This window comes from Ovis canadensis, chromosome 17, assembly GCF_042477335.2.
Source record: "Ovis canadensis isolate MfBH-ARS-UI-01 breed Bighorn chromosome 17, ARS-UI_OviCan_v2, whole genome shotgun sequence".
NCBI classification, from domain to species: domain Eukaryota; kingdom Metazoa; phylum Chordata; class Mammalia; order Artiodactyla; family Bovidae; genus Ovis; species Ovis canadensis.
In genome coordinates, this window is record NC_091261.1 from 14,649,419 (window position 1) to 14,666,542 (window position 17,124).

A 17,124-nucleotide genomic window follows, 5' to 3' on the forward strand; every position below is an offset into this window, starting at 1 on the left:
TTCCACTTACGTGAAGGATCTAGAAGAGTCAATTCATAAGATGTATTCAATAGAATTGTGAGGTTGCCAGGGGCTGGAGAAGGGGAAATGTGAGTTATTGTTTAATAGGTACAGATTCTCAGTTTGGGAAGATAAAAATATTCTGGACACGGATGGTGGTGATGGTGGCTCAATAATGCGAAGGTACTTAAATAGTACCAAGCTCTACACTTAAAAATAGTTAAAATGGTAAATTTGATGTTGTATCCGATTCGCCACAATGTAAAACATTAAGTGTAGGCCCTCCTCTGGTAACAGTTATCTTTCCTAGTTATTTTAAGGTGGTGTTATCTACATCTGGTTCCCAAAACATACTGCAAGGCTGGTAAATTTAGTTTATCTCTTAGAAGATACTTCTCTGGTGCCTCAGTGGAACAGAATCTGCCTGTTGGTGCGGCAGACACAGGTTCGATCCCTGCCTCAGGGATGCCACATGCCTCAGAGCAACTAAGCCACGACTTGAGCCCATGGGCTGCAACCACTGAAGCCCGCGCTCCCTAGAGCCTGCGCTCCCTACAGCCTGCGCTCTGCAACGAGAGAAGCCACCACAATGAGAAGTCCTGTAACCATGACGAATAGCCCCTGCTGCACCCCACTAGAGAGAGCCTGAGCATCAGCCAAGACCCAGTCTGGCCGGAAATAAATACAATTACTAAAATCTGTATTTTTGAATGTTGCCAAGAGAGTAGACCTTAAAAGTTCCCACCACAAGAAAAAAAACAAGTGTAACTATGTGAGGTGACCGATGTGAACAAGTCCTTTTGTGGCTATCAACTCACAAAATATACAAAACATCCCATCATTTTGTTGTGCACCTTAAACTTATTGAATGTTATATATCAGTCATACCTCAATAAAACTGGAAAACCAGTCTGCTTGTTAAATTCTTGTGATGTATTTAAGGGCTCTGTTAGTTAGGTTTCAACATAGGATATGAATAAAGAAATGAATGTTACATTATTGTTTTATTAGGAACTCAACCCACTCCAGTGTTCTTGCATGGAGAATCCCAGGGATGGGGGAGCCTGGTGGGCTGCCGTCCATGGGGTCGCACAGAGTCAGACACGACTGAGGCGACTTAGCAGCAGCAGCAGCAGCAGCAGCGGATCTGTGCTCATAAATTTGGTTCAGCTCTTAGGAAATATGTTTTGAATCACAACTGGGCACTTGGTGACTCTCAGATCGCACTTACTGTCTGCCTGCAGCGGGGGAGGCACACAGCTCTTTTCACAAGTAGCCTCGAGCAAGAGTTGATGAAACCCTTGATAAAATACCTTCTTGGAAGACGTTGCTTTCCTCCTACTTTCCCACCCCTCTTCCCCTCTTTCCTTCCCACGTGAACACCACACAAAAATTTACAGTTTGTAATTCTTTCTTCTTTTTTTTAAGTATTAGCGTCAGTGTTGGATGAGGACGTCATTCCTTTGTGAATGCCCACGTTCCCGTCTGGGGCCACGTCTGAGTCCTCCCCGGCCTCGGCGGTGACCTTTCAAAGAGCTAGCAGGTCATCCACCGCCAAATCAGAGTCCACGGTGCGAAGGACACCGCCTGGGTGTCTTTCCCCCAGTGTGGCTGCTTCTCGGGGGAGGTGGGCGGGGAGTCCCTGAGTTCCTCTTTCTATTTCTGCTGCTCTCACTTCCCTTCCCATCAGAACCCCCTGGTGGTGGGAGCGCTCTCTCCTCTCCTTTCCCCATCACTTCGCTGTCTCGTCTTCCTCGACACCTCTTCTGGCCTGGTCCCTGCGGCCCTGCTACAGCTGCTTTCTCTGTCTTCACACCTTGAGTTCCATTTCCCCCAAGGTACTGGCGGCGGTTCCTACAGTAAACTCAGCTCCGCTTTCGAGATCTGCTTCACATGCGTAATCCCGCTGGGACATGCCCAGCACTTCGGCACTGCAGACACTGGGCAACAGAGTCAGTCCTGCCTTCGGGCTCCTGTCACTGGCTGGCCTACACCAGCCGCCTGGGGTGAAAGGAAGGTAGCTTGTGTGTAGGTCCCTGATGTCCCCCAGAGGGTCAGAGAGAGATTTTAGGGAAGTCTTTACCTCCTGCTGTTTCTGGGCGCTATAGGTCCCCATTTTACTGTAACGGTGTCTTTGGAAAAATAGAAATGAAATAATATATTGGGTAAGCTGCCTCTGAGGGCTGCCCTGGCGGCTCGGATGGTAAAGAATCCACCTGCAATGCAGGAGACCCAGGTTCAATTCCTGGGTCAGGAAGATCCCCTGGAAAAGGGAGTGGCTACCCATTTTCTGCCTGGAGAACCCCACGGACAGAGGAGCCTGGTGGGCTACAGTCCCTGGGGTCGTCGAGAGTCGTACTCTACTGAGCGACTCTCACGCCTGTCACACACACGCAAGCTGCCTCTGAAGCGTAAAATCTCATGAGGGCCTTTGCAACTGGGCAGAAATTCCAATCCCATACAAGCGTCTAAATTCCATCGCGGCTGACTCTGTTTAAAGGATTCCTGCTTGGAAACTCTTTGTGCATCTTTCCATTCTGCCGTGCTGGCTTGGTTAAGCCCCGCTCCTCCATGTACTGCTATTCTGGGATGTGTACAATTGCCTAGACATGTTCAACTGGTTTATTTCTGCACTTTATACCAAAAAAAAAAAAAAAAAGAGTCTGCCCTTGGTAGTGGTTATATTACATACATATCAGTCCACAAATGCATTTTTGCAAGAATATAATTTTGTGTTCTACCTCAACTTATTTTCCATTTCCTGCCCTATCCTGCAGTGTGGCAGAGTTGATCTCTGCCCTTCCTGAGGTTCTCCTGGCCCTGATCCCAAGATTGTGCTGCAGGCCTGGGGTCTCACCGGGCGTGGGGCCCGGCAGCAGGCCTCTGCACACAAAAGTTCCCTGCCACAGCGCCCGTTTGCCCCGGCCCGGCAGCTTGTGGTGCTGTGTCTGGGACGTAGGGCTCCTTGCCCACCAACATGCTTCTTCCCCTTCGGAGTGCCGCTAAGCAACAGCGTCCAGCTCCCCTCAACTCCAGGACCCCCAGCTTTCCCCTTCTTTCCTCTTCTTCCTAGCAGTGGGAATTTCTAGTAGCAGGTAAGTCTTCCCTTCGTGTTTCTGGCCAAGGTGCTTTCACTACACCCTCTAATCCTCTCTCCCTCTTGCCTTCAAACCAACAGTTTCCTCTGACTAGGAACACACTCCCTTCTCTAGGGCTCAAGCCTTTGGGGAAAGAAAAAAACACAATAAAGCCAGTATTTCTGCTTTCCAGCGTGGCCCCCCAAACGGCAAGCAGGAGGCCCCAGCTGAACGGTAAAGGGAACCCCAACTCTCATTTCAAGTCACACTTTCAGCAGGAGATTCTGAACATGAGCATGAAGGATTTTAATTTTATTTATTTATTTAGGGGTGATTAAAAATATGTATTGAAGGGCTACTAGGAGCACAAATTTATAGGCATACAAACAGGTATTCTCAGTTCTCAATGCATGCTTAGCTGTGTCCAACTCTTTGCAGCCCCGTGGACTGTAGCCCTGCCAGGATCCTCTGTCCATGGGATTCTCCAGGCAAGAATACTGGAGTGGGTTGACATTTGCTTCTCCAGGGGACCTTCCTGATTCAAGGACTGAACCCGGGTCTCCTGTGTATCCTGCACTGCAGGTGGAGTCTTTACACAAAAATGTGTAATCACCCCCAATTTCCAGGAATTTATTTTTTGCATCAATTTCTAAAAATTGAAGTACAGTTGATTTACAGTGTTGTGTTCATCTCTGCTGTACAGGGTCTTCGCTAGTGGTCCAGTGGCTACAGCGCAAGGGGCCTGGGGTTCGATCCCTGGTCAGGGAATTAGACCCCACGTGCCACAGCAAGGAGTATGCAAGCCACAACTAAAGATCCTTGATGCTGCAGTGAAGACTGAAGGTCCCACGTGCCTCGACTAAGACTCAGCTCAGCCAAAAAAAAAAAAAAAAATTCTACTGTACAGAAACGTGGTTCAGTGACGTATACATACATTCTTTTCTGAATGATATATTCTCTTCCATTATGGCTGATCATAGGATATTGAATATAGCTCTATGGGTTATATGCAGGACTTTGTTGTTTATTCATTTTGTACGTAAAAGCTTACATCTCCCCAACCAAGAATTTTTAAGTCTCTAATTAAAGAATACCCTTCTCTCCGAAGTTGTGGTCTAGCCTTGATATAAACGTGTGTGCATACAGTAAAAAGCTGCACATCTCAAAAATTAGTTCAGGAGTTATTCAAACTCTCTTTTCTGGAGAAAATTAGCAAGGCATTTCTAGGTTTTTGAATAATATTCCCCTTATACTTTCAGATGGCCAAACAGGCCCACACCTCTGGCTTGTCTACTAATTTTTGTAAGAAAGTGAAAAGTAGTTACAAACAACTCACAGGTATAGGAAATCTATTTTCACTCAGTGCGTGTCTAGGAGAAGCACCCTGCGTCCAACCTAAACGTCGTTCCAAACTCGGCATCATTTGGCAGACTTCTAATTAAGGCGCAGGGCTGCGGCCATGACACTTCCCCGTTTCATCGAACGATTGACTCCGTTTCCATCCAAGCAGCTACTTCAGGAGCACTTTAAGATAATTTCATTTTCAGGATATTAATGGACATCTGTATATGAACCTACAGTTTACAGAATACTCTAGACCTATTATTTTTTGGCTCCTCAAAATTACTCTGAGTAGTTGTGGGTTTTTCTGAAGGACTTTCAAAATAGCATCTGCAGCTGACATTTGCGTACAGACAAGTGCTGAGGATGGGCGTACTTAATGAGGGGATTCCCAGCCAGCTCTCTGGGGATGTACAGAAGATGCCTGCCTTTGACATATTAGCATAACCATAACTCCTCCCATTTCTGTCATTTTTGTGGAAATCTGTGAATAGCCTTACTTTGAATATACTACATACTGAAATACTCAGGCGGTTTTGAAAGCGTACTAAGAAAAGGGTTATAAAATAAGATCACTGGGAAAAAGAGTTTTAGTTTATACAAGCGTGTCTGCCTGCTAAGTTGCTTCAGTCGTGTCCAACTCTTTGCAACTCCATGGACTGTAGCCCACCAGTCTCCTCTGTCCATGGGATTCTCCAGGCAAGAATGCTAGAGGGGGTTGCCGTGCCCTCTTGCAGAGGATCTTCCCTACCCAGGGATCAAACCCAAGTCTCTCATGTCACTTGCATTGGCAGGTGGGTTCTTTACCATGAGTGCCACCTGGGACGCCCTAATTTATATACACACACACATATATATAATTTTATATGTAATTTATATATAATTTAAATATGGAAAACCCCAGTGGCTCAGCAATAAAGAATTCACCTGCAGTGCAGGAGATGCTGCTTCCATCCCTGGGCCGGGAAGATCCCCTGGAAAAGGAAATGGCAACCCACACCAGTATTCTTGCCTCGGAGATCCCATGGACAGGGGAGTCTGGTGAGCTACGGTCCAGTGGGTCACAAACAGTTGGAAACGACTTCGCAACTAAACAACAGCAACACAATTTAAATATATATGTCACAATCAAAATTGCAAATAATGAAAGTTTCTTGTAAGTTTTACAACCCAGAAGGTATTCAGTCCTAGAGAGTGAGTGAGAGAGAGAGTGAGACAAAACAAGAGAGAGAGAAATCTTGGCTTTCTCTTAATAAGATTTCTAAATCTTGGAACTTCCTCTCCTTAGAGACAGAAAGGGTGAGAACAGAAAACGTGAGCGTTAGAGGCAATCTTTCTTACAAAAATAAACATTTACTCTTTCTCCCACACACACCCGCTACAATGACAGGAAGAGTTCCTCGTTTCTTTTTTGTCTCCAAAATGTGGACAGCAGGCTTCTTTTATCCAGCTGTATTTCCAGGGTGAGTTGACATGGTCCCTGAGACGTTACTGCAGCCAGAGATCAGAAGTCGCCATCGAGTCCGCTCCCCACCCCTCCCACCCCACCCCAGCTGACCAGACCTTCAGTCTCCTCTGCCCATCCTGGAAGGTACCTTTACGGTCTGTGGACGTCTCTTCCTCCTCGCCCTAATCCAAGCCTCCACCGCTCTGAGCCGAATTATCACACAACCCGTCCCCACCACCGCCCCGCGCAGCCACCCCGCACGCTAGGAGCCTCCCAAACGGACCTGCAGCTGCAGAGCCGGGAAAGAGGCTGTGGACCATGGGACGAAATGCTTAGAACTTCAACTTCTCTCATCCTTTAAAATGACTATTCTTCTGTATTCTATAATCCACATATGATTTAAGGATAAACCTGCCTATATTGGTGTGCAGGTTGTAACTTTTATTGATGCTGCTGCTGCTGCTGCTGCTGCTAAGTCGCGTCAGTCGTGTCCGACTCTGTGCGACCCCATAGACGGCAGGCCACCAGGCTCCCCCATCCCTGGGGTTCTCCAGGCAAGAACACTGGAGTGGGTTGCCATTTCCTTCACCAATGCATGAAAGTGAAAAGTGAAAGTGAAGTTGCTCAATCGTGTCCGACTCTTAGCAACCCCATGGATTGCAGCCCACCAGGCTCCTCCATCCATGGTATTTTCCAGGCAAGAGTACTGGAGTGAGGTGCCATTGCCTTCTCCGAACTTTATTGACACTGGCATACTATTTAAAAAGTACAGTGGCCACTACTCTACATGGCAGTCACAGTGAATTTTAAAAACGCAGATCAGATCTTGTTAATTCTTTAGCTTAAACTGCTCACTGGCTTCCCATCAGCCACAGAGTCCAAAACCTTGGCAGCTCCTACAAACCTGGAAGGCTGTGCCTCGTCCCTGGTCACCCTGCAACCCTGCCCCTGTCCTAGGTGTGGGGCTCTGTCCCCTCTGCCTCTCGGCTCCTCCGCTGAAGCCAGGCTTTTCCCCAAGGGAAAGCGCACACGCCCTGCCCTCTGCCTCTGTGAAGCTTTGTGTGTATTTGTTAGTTGCTCAATTGTGTCTGACTCGTTGTGACCCCACGGACTGCAAACCGCCAGGCTCCTCTGTCCAGGGGATTAGGTCTCAGGTGTAGTATCTCTTCCCTGACGACCCCTGCCCTGCACACCATCATCTCTCCCCTATACCAAGTGTCCCTGCGTTCAACTCTCTTAGCACCCTGCATGCTCCATCGTGGGACTTAGCGAGGTTGCTCTTATACAGGTATTGCGCTTTGTTCAATGTCTTCCACATGAGGCCATAATCTTCATGAGAACCTCTTTACCGCTGTAACTCCCAGCACCTCATACGGGCACAAAAGAAGAACAGAAGAATGAATTCAAGTAACAACTCTTACGCTCACACTTGATTCCCGAGAGTGAGAGGGCCTGGGAGGGTCCGCAGAGCATCACCGCAGGAACCTCTGGCATTTCTGCGGTTCATCTGTTCTGCTCCAGACAACTTAATTCTGGGTCCCAGTGAACCATCTGTTTCTCTATGAGGCCTTTTGAGAGGCCCCTGAACAATCCTGCCCTAGCATCCTCTGGAAAGCTTTACCACATCACTTAGGGATAAGTGAAAAGAGAAAGTCGCTCAGTCATGTCTGACTCTCTGTGACCCCATGGACTGTGCATGGAATTCCCCAAGCCAGCATACTAGAGTGGGTAGCCTATCCCTTCTCCAGGGGATCTTCCCAAACCAAGAACTGAACCAGGGTCTCCTGCATTTCAGGCAGTCCTTACCAGCTAAGCTATCAGGGAACCACCTCCTTTCCCTTCTGTTTCTGCACCAAGATTGACTGTCTTCAGGACTTGGAGCTTATTGTTTCTCTCTGGGGCTGGTGTAAAAGAGACATTTCAAAAGTGACTAGAGATCTCTGGCATTATAGGTCCTTCTATTAAAAAAAGAAAAAGAAATGTTTCAACTTGTTTAATTTCCAGAATTCTCAAAAAGTTAAATCTATTCCTTAGACCAGGCAAATGCATTGGGAGGGGTATCTTTGTTTTCAAAAATTTTGTTGAAGTAAGGTTGATTTACAGTGCTGTGTGTTAAAATCTTATTTAACTTATATGCAGAGTACATCATGAGAAATGCTGGGCTGGAAGAAGCACAAGCTGGAATCAGGATTGCAGGGAGAAATATCAATAACCTCAGCTATGCAGATGACACCACCCTTATGGCAGAAAATGAAGAGGAACTAAAGAGCCTCTTGATGAAAGTGAAAGTGGAGAATGAAAAAGTTGGCTTAAAGCTCAACATTCAGAAAACGAAACAAAGATCATGGCATCTGGTCCCATCACTTCATGGGAAATAGATGGGAAAACAGTGTCAGACTTTATTTTTATTTTGGGGGGCTCCAAAATCACTGCAGATGGTGACTGCAGCCATGAAATTAAAAGATGCTTACTCCTTGCAAGAAAACTTATGACCAACCTAGATAGCATATTGAAAAGCAGAGACATTACTTTGCCAACAAAGGTCCATCTAGTCAAGGCTATGGTTTTTCCAGTGGTCATGTATGGATGTGAGAGTTGGACTGTGAAGAAAGCTGAGCGCTGAAGAATTGATGCTTTTGGATTGTGGTGTTGGAGAAGACTCTTGAGAGTCCCTTGGACTGCAAGGAGATCCAACCAGTCCATTCTGAAGGAGATCAGCCCTGGGATTTCTTTGGAAGGAATGATGCTGAAGCTGAAACTCCAGTACTTTGGCCACCTCATGGGAAGAGTTGACTCATTGGAGGAGAAGGGGACGACAGAGGATGAGATGGCTGGCTGGCATCACTGACTCGACGGACGTGAGTCTGAGTGAACTCTGGGAGTTGGTGATGGACAGGGAGGCCTGGCGTGCTGCGATTCATGGGGTCGCAAAGAGTCGGACACGACTGAGCGACTGAACTGAACTAACTGACCTGTGTTAATTTCTGCTGCACAGCACAGTGATCTAGTTATACATATATATGTTCTTTTCCATGATGGTTTATCACAGGATATTGAATATAGTTTCCTGTGCTCTACAGTAGGACTTTGTTGTTTATCCATCCTATATATACTAGTTTGCATCCGCAAACTAGAAAGATGTAGGAAGGGGAGGATATAAAATGCAGGGTTTCACAGACACAGCACATTTAGAAAATGCTAAATCTAAGGAAAATCAGTGGCCCATAAGCAGGGTGACCATACAGCCAGCCTGCCTGGCACAGTCCTGATTCCCACCCGTTACTCTGGCTCCACTGGAATCAGCCCTCACGTTCACTCTCAGGAGGGTCCCAGCTGGAATGCCAAACCATATGGTCACCTCCAGTGCGCAAATCCCCGTCCCACCACCCCTCCTGCTGCCTCTTGGCTCTCTGTGAGTCTGTTCCTGTTTTGTAGATATGTTCCTTTGTGTCATATTTTGCATCTCACATGTAAGTGATAGCATGTGGTATTTGTATTTCTCTGCCTTAACTTCGCTTAGTGCGGTAATCTCTAGGCCCGTTCACGTTGCTGTAAATGGCATTATTTCACTCTTTTTACGGCTAAGTAATATTCCATTCTGTAAATACACCACATCTTCTTTATCCATTCATCTGTGGGTGGACATTTAGACTGGTTCCATGTCTTGGCTATTTTACTGATTTACTACTGGCTGGGCCGGGCCTTCATTGCCTGCCTGGACTGTCTCTAGTCATGGAGAGGGGGGGCTCCTCTCTTGCTGGGGTGCAGGCCTCTCACTGCGGTGGCTTCCCTTGTTGAGAGCACAGGCGCTAGGGCGCTCGGGCTCCAGTACTTGTGGCACGTGGGCTCAGTAGCTGGTCTCGCAGGCCCTAGAGTGTAGTCTCAGTGGTGGCGACGCTTGAGCTTAGTTGCTCTGAGGCATGTGGAATTTTCCCAGACCAGGGATTGAACCGGCGTCCCCTGCCCTGCAGGTGGATTCTTATCTACTGTGCCACCAGGGGAGTTCTTGGCTATTTTAAGTAGTGAACATAGGGGTGTGTGTATCTTTTCAAATGATAGTTTTGCCTGGGTGTATGTCCAGGAGTGGGGCCGCCGGGTCATATGGCAACTCTATTTTTAATTTTTTAAGGAACCGTCATACTGTTCCCCATGATGGTTGTACCGATTTCCACTCTGGGTGGAATATGACTTGCTTTGATGTATTAAATGCTTCTTTTACCCTTCTTAAGAACTGGCTTTGTTGAGGGGGTGGAATAAGAGAGTTAACAGTCTGCCTGGTTCTGCTTTTTTCTTCTCCCTCTCAGAGAAACTAACTTAAAAAGGAGGGTGACTCAAGGCCTGAGCGTAAGCCTGGAATAAACAGAGAGTACATAGACGTTGCTTTTGCCACAGTCATAGGCCATGAGAAAGCAAAGGAAGAAAAAGACATTCTTGATGCTCTTTGTGGTAATTACACAACAGGGAAACATTAGGTAGTTAGAAAAATGCTTTCTTGGAACTTAGAATGAATTTAAAACACAACAAGTAATTGTTTCTCTTTTTATGACACCAACCTCATACAGATCACTTATATTCATACCTAACAGCTTGGTCCCAAACCAAACATATTTGATTCATGTAGTATCTACCGGATTCTACTCACAGGAGATTCTTAATCTTAGCCCCTGAGATGTTTAACTTCTAAGCTTGGATCCTAATAAGGGTTCAACTTGCTTGCTTCAGTATCAAGAACAGTTACCATACAAGGGCAGGAAGGCTTCCAGGGGGGATGGGGGCGGGGGCGCGGCTCGGGCACAGTGTTATGTAACCACAAGGCAAGTGCTGCGAAGGGAAAAGCTCCCTCTGTCTTCCTTAAAAATATTAAATGCTAAAAATGTCTCAAAGACACCTAACAAGCGCATCTGAGTTGCTGGAGTTAGCAGCTCAAATATAATTAGACCCAGAAAATCAGTTCAAGCTCATGGGCTTATGGGACTGCTATTTCAGATAACTTTAGATACTTGGTGTCCCCAAGAGACAGCTGTAAAAATGTATGTACAGTATGTTTCAGTAAGAGAAATGTCATTTCCTTTTTCACTGACAATGAGTTATGAAAGTTGACCTACAGACCGTCTCCAAACGAGCCGCATTCCAACAGCTCCCTCCTAAGTCAGTGGTTGGGCTGGAACATAGTTTCCCATGGAAACAATTTTAGATATGGTGGTTCAGATGGCCAGATATGGCCAAGAAGCCCATTAACCTAATTTTGCTACAAACTCTGACCACCATGTATGTCAGACAATGCTTCTCTGTAAGAAAATGCTTCCTAACTTCTCAGCTGGGATTCCTGTAACTCACCTTTCCTGGCCGGCAGGAGTGGGGGACGCCCTGAATGCAGAGGCTGCTGGGGTGGGCGGTGGAGGCTGGCCCGGGGAAAGGCGGGCTCCTCCACAGCAGCAGCAGGGCCCCCGAGGTGACCTGAGGCCTGGGGGTGCGAGGCCCTGGAGGCCAGTGTACCTGTGAAGGAAACCGCCATCACTGTGTCGGCAGTATTTTATTTCCTTTTGGCAAGAACTTCCTAAATGCTCAGAAGGGTGTGACCACCTTCTACTGAGCACGGACTCTGCCCTAGAGCACAGTGTTCACTGCTGTGTCCACCTCATTTCGCTTGATTTTCCAAGCAAAGTCAAGACCTTTGAGGCCAGGTGTTTCATCCAGATTTAAGAAACAGGGTGGGGTGAGAGGGGGAGGAAGGGCCACAGACGGGTTGGGGAGTGGGCTGTGTGGGCTCCGACCCGTCTGACTGCTTGCGACCCCACGGACTGTATGCAGCCCGCCAGGCTGCTCTGTCCATGGGATTCTCCAGGCAGGAATACTGGAGTGGGTAGCCAGGCCCTCCTCCAGGGGACCTTCCTGATCCAGCGATCGAACTCACGTCTCCCGCGTCTCCTGCGTTGGCAGGCGGATTCTTTACCTACTGAGCCACCTGGGAAGCAGAGCAGCCCTGGGGAGTGGGCAGCGAGGCACAAACTACTGGGGCTATGATAGGCTCAGGCCTATTGCGCAACACAAGGAACACAGCCAATATTTTGCAATGACTGTAGATGTCAAGTAGCTTAAAAAAGTCGTGTAAAATTTTTAAACAAGGAAAAAAGAAACAGGGCAGGAAAGCATAGGGATATAAACTTGCCTAAATTCAGAGTGACAGCCCGTATGTGAACTCAAGCTTGTTTGACCCAAATCCATATTGTTTCCCAGGGACTTGGGGAACACTTCCAACAGCCTATTGCTCATTTTCATTCAGTGGTTTTCATTAAGACAGTAATTAACACCTCAGCAAGTGGATAGGATTAATTGATTAAAGAAATGCTAAGAGCTTTATATGTGGATGATGCAAGGATGTATGAGCTGGGAATCGAGTAGATACAGGACATCTGAACATGAACATTACTTAGGCGGCATTACAGAGCCGCCTAAGCTGAGCCGCGCTGCACGAGCGGACATGACTTGTTGTATAGAGCAGTGGCTTACGGGAGCTCTCTGGCTGAAGGCCTAGCACAGAAGGCCTCGTGAAGAATGCTGGACTCGAGCTGCTCTCTGAAGAAATGAGTCTAGATGGAGGACATGCCTGATGGAGGGCTCAGATGAGCAAAACTTGCTTGCTAATGATTCTTTGATTAAGAGATAAGACTACCTTGATTTGTTTCATGCTGCAGAGAAGTGCAAAGTTAAGACTGAAAAGTTGGGGCCAGATGGTGTAGAGACCTCTGAGATTTCTTTGTTGTAATTCAACTTCAAATATAAAAAAATATTTGAACCGGCAACATTCAAAAATAAAATTTATAGAAAGGAGAGGAGGAAGAATATCCTCCCTTTCACATAGACAACCACCAAGTCTCCTGTGTATCCTTTCAGTGTGTGTGTGTGTGTGTGGACAGAAGCAATCACAAACACATGTGTTACTTTCCCCCTTTACTTATTTTTCTGACCACACGGCAGTGAAAGCACCAAGTTCTTAACCACTGGACCGTCAGGGGACTTCCTTTCCCCCTTCATTAAAAGGTAGCATATGCTCTGTAGAAATTTTGGATAGAAGTAATTTACCTTTGTACATATTTTTTCTTACTATTTAAAATGATTGTTTCCTTATTAAAATATAATGGCATTTCCCACTGTGGATTTATAAAGCAGACACCGAGAACTGGGATCCAGGAGAGGGACAGTAACATCCTGAGGTGGGCCTACCCAGCGCCAGCTTTGTATCTGCGGATCTAAATCCTGGGAAGCAGGACTGTGGGTTGATGAGGCGGTCTTCCTCGTCCACACCCGCTGACACCTGTACACTCCTCGCCTGCGCTCTCTTCTGTGTTATAACTCCCTGCTTGTGTGTCTGCCTCATTTGCTTAGTTGGAATCCTTTAAGGGAAGGACTATAGAACTCATTTATCTTTGTATCATCAACTCCTAATATAATGCCTGGTAAACATGCGATTATTAAATGAGTGTTCACATAATTTCATAAATGGAGAAAAAGTGACTGTAATGTTAAAAAATGACTTAATTTAGCTGATTCCTAGGTTCCTGGTGGCTCAGACGGTAAAGTGTCTGCCTACAATGCGGGAGACCCAGGTTTGATTCCTGGGTGGGGAAGATCCCCTGGAGAAGGAAATGGCAACCCGCTCCAGCACTCTTGCCTGGACGGAAGAGCCCGGTGGGCTACGGAGTCGGACACGACTGAGCAACTTCACCTCACTTTAGGTTATTTGAATAAAAGAAGAAACAGTACCTCCTCTCCGGCAGTGTGTTCTGATACAACAGTGTGGAGGTGTGTTAAGAGCAGGCAGTAGAAGGGAAGGGTGAAGCCACCGGGGGGAGGGAAAGAGGACAAAGACGAGGCAAAGCAGGGCCTTGGAGCGACCAGGAGGGAGACCCAGCCTGGGCACAAGTGCGGCTGTGACAGCCACTGGCAGAGGGGGTGTCGGGAGCTGAGATTATGCTCGAAGAGCTCAAGCTTAAACATAAACCTTTTTTTTTTAATAGAGAAAAAATTGAGGAAAGCAGAATTGAGTAGAGAGGCCTGAGTGGTGAAAGTTTGAAATAGTTTTAGGGGCTGAGAGGAAAAGCTGACCGAAAGAAACAGCTGCTTCATAGCGTTTCTGGAGTGAGGCCAGTTATAGCTAAAGTAAAAGTGTTGGTGAGCGATGAAGAGAGTATTCAAAGCAGGAGATGATGAAGTTGTCATTCTTTTGTGTCAAATACTACAAGAGGTGCTCTGGGCCTACAGAGATGAAAAACCAACATGCCCTCAAAGAACTTTTGTCTAGTAGGGAAAAACTATCTTCAACATATACTTAGTTCCAATGCTACTGCCTTGCTTTTTAAATGGTATTATAACATAGTTAGCACTGGAATACGGCTTCTACATACTCTGTCCACACATGAGGAAAGCAATCTCTTAGGCACTTTCAGTTATGCTTGTGAAGAATAATTGTGGTATACAGGTATATTATTTCCTGAAGCTGTGCTATGTCAAATGTTGACACCATTCCAAAAAAGAAGTTATCTTTCTGGATCTATTAAGAAAATTGTTGTCATTAAATTTTTAATTGGTTAAAAACAAACAGGTCATTTCAGTCTCCATAAATACAAACTGATTTTATCAGGGTCCTTAAAAGCAAAGTATCTGTTCCAGTTGACCTCAGAATCAAACCAAATCTGCTCGGACGGAAAGTTGCTAATAAGAAAGTTAAACTCAGTCAGGTGTGGGTCCCCAGAGCTCATACAACACAGGAAATGCACGTGAGCCAGAAGTACGTTGACTTAAACATGGTAACAACCACAATTGGACAGAAAAAAATTACATATCTGTTCAATTTAAATGTGCAAAAAGTTTCCACAGTTACTTTTCCAAATGTCATGAGAAACATGATGCCTTCCAAGTTAGGGCTTGCAAAGTAACTCGCCTTTTCTGCATCAAATCCAATCTCCAAATCAGCAAGATACATTTTAGAGAGGTTTTCAGAAAGCATTTGGCATTTAACCTTTAAAAGCTAATCTTTAACCTAAAGACACCTGAGCACTAATTACAAATTTTCTAATTAATAAATTTCAGCTAAAAGGCAGTAATTTTTACAAATCTGTTTTTGATAATAGAGTCTCAGCACATTTTTTTATAAATTGTTTCAATAAAAAATTACTTAGAATTCATTTCTCAAAACCCATTGAAAGAGCAATTTAAAAAGTCCTCAAAGCCATTACCCCTCCTCTTCTTTTCTATAAAACTCAGCTCTATCTTATATTACTTATAGTCTTTGTAGAGGATCAGTTCTTCATGAATAGTCTTCTTCAGTAAAAAGCAAACTCAAAAGAGCTTCTCTTTTTCTCTTGTCAAGAACTCCCATGAATGCACAAACAGATGTTTGGAAATGTTCTATGAAAATACCGTCTGAAACAGCATGCAGCTGAAAACAAACCAAATGTCTATAAATCTTAGTACATCTTCATGAATAAACAATATATAGCAAGTAAAACAAGTTTCTTGAACAAAATTTTCAAACTCTTAAGTGAAAAGCAAAATAGCATTGATTCATATGTTCAGAATGATCCAATTTTTGGTTTTGTTGTTGAAAATTATAGTTGAATATCTTTAGAAGCCAGGTAATCCCAGTGTTAAATAAATTGTTTCAAAGCAGATGAAAGAAAACTTGCAATTAACATTAGTATAACACTGATGTCCAAACCTGTAGAGATAGCACATAAAAAAAAGATTATAGACCAGTATCACATATGAATATTGATGTAAAAACTCTAAATAAACTATTAACATCTATATAATATCTAACTCTAATATCACATTAAGAAAATAATTCACCATGGCTAAGTAGGTTTTATGCCAGGAATGCACAGATAGTTGAGTGAAAAATTTATTATATCATTCACCTTATTAATAGATTTTAAAAGAAAGATAGTATGCTTATCTTCATAGATGGGGGAAAACTTCAACAAAGTTAACAAGCATTCCTGATACAAATTCTTGAGAAAACAGGCTATTTCCTTAACATTACCAATTAAAGGCCAGCATTTTCGTTAATGCAGAATTATAAGGCGTTCCTACTGAAGTCAGAAATAAGACAGATGCTCCTGCCTCTGCTACAGTTTTATGAGTGGTATTGCCCAATGCAATCAGGTAAGAGAAAACAATGAGAAAAGAATTAAAACTATGCCTATTTGAATATGATATGATACGATATCTGGAAAACTTTGGAGAATTAAAAAACAAAATCAAAAAAGAATTTAGCAAGATGGCAGGATGCAAAATTAATATGCAAAACAGCCTTCAGATACATAAATAACCAGTTGGAAAAAACTCCATTTAAAATGGCAATAAAAGATAAAATACTTAGGAATACATTTAAGAAATGTAAAACTTTTATATGAAGAAAACTATAAAACCACTGGAAAAACTAAGTGTGCGTGTTAGTTGCTTAGTTGTGTCTGACTCTTTGCGACCCCATGGCCTGGAGCCCCCCAGGCTCTTCTATCCATGAATTCCCCAGGCCACAATACTGGAGTGGGTTACCATGCCCTTCTCCAGGGGATCTTCCTGACCCAGGGATCGAATGCAGGTCTCCCGCAATGCAGGCAGACTATTTACTGTCCGAGTTAGCAGGGGAGCCCGTCTATAGGAAACACTAAAAGCATGTTTGAGCATCTGGAAAGACATCGCTTGTTTGTGCATAGAATGTTTCATCAAGATGCCAGTTCTATGTTAAACATTTAATACAAAAACTGTCACCAGGATTTTTCTTCTCGAACTTGAAAAGTTGAAACTAAAGTTTGATCTCAAATCAGTTTGTCACCTTGGAACAGAAGAGTGACTTCAGGAAGAAAGCTGTACTCGGCATTCCTCTAAGAACTGAACTCGCCACCCGAGTCAGTCCTCTCACCTCCGGCAGATGTGCTGCCATGGGGGTTGCCGAATCATTCAGTTTTCAAAAGAAGCTAGAAACGCACGTGAAATTTTACATGTGACTGTGTTGACAGCCAGTTTAAATGAAAAGTAAAATACAGGTTAGGCAAAACATGCCTTGCATGTCCATCTGGACCACAGGCTGTCCGCTTCTGATCTTTTGAAAGTTGACAAACTTTTTCTGTAAAGGTTCAGCTGGTAAATATTTCAGGTTTTGTAGGCTACATACCACCTCTGTTGCTTATTCCTATGTTTACATCATTTAAAAAGTGTAAAAAGGCGTTCTTAGCTCCAGGGCTGTAAAAAACGGGC